Source organism: Cyphomyrmex costatus, unplaced genomic scaffold (genome assembly GCF_001594065.2).
Source record: "Cyphomyrmex costatus isolate MS0001 unplaced genomic scaffold, Ccosl1.0 scaffold964, whole genome shotgun sequence".
NCBI classification, from domain to species: domain Eukaryota; kingdom Metazoa; phylum Arthropoda; class Insecta; order Hymenoptera; family Formicidae; genus Cyphomyrmex; species Cyphomyrmex costatus.
Window position 1 is genome coordinate 22957 of NW_017280555.1, and position 2466 is coordinate 25422.

Below are 2466 nucleotides of genomic sequence, written 5' to 3' on the forward strand. Positions count from 1 at the left end.
CTTGTTAATCATGGATTTGTCGGTGAGTGTTCATTTTCATCTTTCTTCAATCATTGTCATTAATTTTTAATTTTTACTTAGATTAACGTCTTGTCGTTTGCACATGACCTACCAACCATGTGGATTTGATTGTTTGACGTTGAGAGTGACCACTTTTCTACAGATCCATGTCTTTTTTGCGAATTTACTACTGAAGATGGCCCGGATGTTAGGCCGAAACGTATAGTATTTTATATATGACATTTTTTAATTGTTAACGAATATATATATTTTTTTTATGATTGCGCATTGATAACAGCGTGTTTACTCTCATTAGCCTATTTATTTTTTTGTGTATTTAAAAATCTCGTCGAGATCTCGTCGAGATTCCGACAAAATATTTTATTATTTCATTGAGAGATATAAAAATAATAAATAACGAGAATATAAAGGCTAATGGTAAATAGTTCCCCCCAATGGCGCGCCTAAAATCTTTCGGACTTAAAACGCAATTCTAATCAACTACCGTAGTAATATCACAATTTTTGATGCTTATATCATCTTATTGGATCTTAATAATATGTTGAAAGACATATTAAATTCTAAAGATGTAACGTTAAAGTAATAATAAATGAAAATCTATGAAAAAATAGGATTGAAATTTTCGAGAGCCTACTTTAATTGATTTGTTTAATATACGCTGGCTGTAAGATGCGTTTGCTACTTTCAAATATTATTTAAATGGATAACATTGTGAAGAATATCACTACGTCGACTAGCCAACAGAGATCTATAGTTACTCATGCCAATTCTCGCAATACATGAGTATCTGTTTATATAGAACTTCTTTCTAATATCTCCCTCAGGCGTCTAAGGTAGGCTGCCTATTACATTACCTTACTACATTACCTTACTGATGAGTCTAGTAGTGGAAAGCCGAGACAAAACGCCAACTTGTGATATTCTTCGCAATCTTATTTTTTCATAGCTTTTCATTTATTATTACTTTAACATTACATCTTTAGAATTTAATATGTCTTTCAACATATTATTAAGATCCAATAAGATGCTATAAGCATCAAAAATTGTGATATTACTACGGTAGTTGATTAGAATTGCGTTTTAAGTTCGAAGAATTTTCGGCGCGCCATTGGGAGGAACTACTTACGTAGTATATAAAATTCACGCTATAATATATCTTATATATGATCGCACTAATAACAGCGAATAGCTCTCATTAGCATTTATATTCTTGTTATTTGAAATTTTCGAGAGCCTACTTTAATTGATTTGTTTAATAAAAATAATAGTTATATGGCGCGAATAATGCCGATGTTACTCTGCTACAGTCTTCTGTACAGGCCCATAATTCACCTGACGGATATTGTGAACAGGTAGATCAGACTAAACTGAGACGGAAAGTTTTGTACCATTTTACAATTTTCACAATTAACGGGATATTAATGTCTAAAGATTACTTTTTATTCATGTACTGTCTGAATTGGTGCATACGGTGCAATAAGTTGAAGTGAATCAAATGTATATTTCTTTTGCTTCAATTTATTTGCACTAGTTCAGACAGTGCAAGGAGAGGAATAAAGAACAAACTTATATGGGCAATAATGGATTCGAATATAATGACTACGTTCTGCAGACTCAACAGCGCTCGTTACTATTGATGTATTCGAATCTCGTCGAGATCTCGTCGAGATTGGCGAAAAATAGTTTAAAAAGTACAGAGTTCTTAAAAATTTAACAAAAGTTTAAATTTTTAACAATTCTCGATCTTAAATCTCATCGAGATCTCGTCAAGGTTCATAAAAAATAGTTTAAAAAATATAGAATTCTTAAAAATTTAAAGTTTTGTTAAATTTTTAAGAATTCTGTACTTTTTGAACTATTTGCCGCCAATCTCGATGAGATCTCGACGAAATTCGAGATCGAGATGCATAACCGAAATATTTGCGAGATCGAGATCGAGATTACCGAAATCTCGTCTCGTCTCGTCTCGTGCGCACCTCTACCCCTTCCCCTCCACCTCCTGCCACCCTCACCACCCTTCTTTTGCGCCGTATTTCGTTACAACTTTTTAACATACATATTAAATAAAACTATTATTTTAAATACTACCGACTGCTGACCGATATGACGTATATTTAAAACTATCGCAGTACTATCACGAGTCAAATTGTAATAACATATTATCACGAAAAGAAACTGATTATTAATTGTTAAAGTTGCCAGTACAAAGTGAACATACGTTAAGTGTACGTAACTTTTGGCCGATTTTTGAATCGCCGCCGCTTTCCGCTGTACCCCTCACTTCATATTAAATACATGTATACATATTTAAAATATATATTTTAAATAATAAAATTATTTTAAGTACTCCCGACTGTTGACTGGTATAAGAAACATAAAATAAGCTTTGAAAACTTATTTAAAATAAAAATTATCAGTTTTATTAAAACATCTGTTTTAAATAAC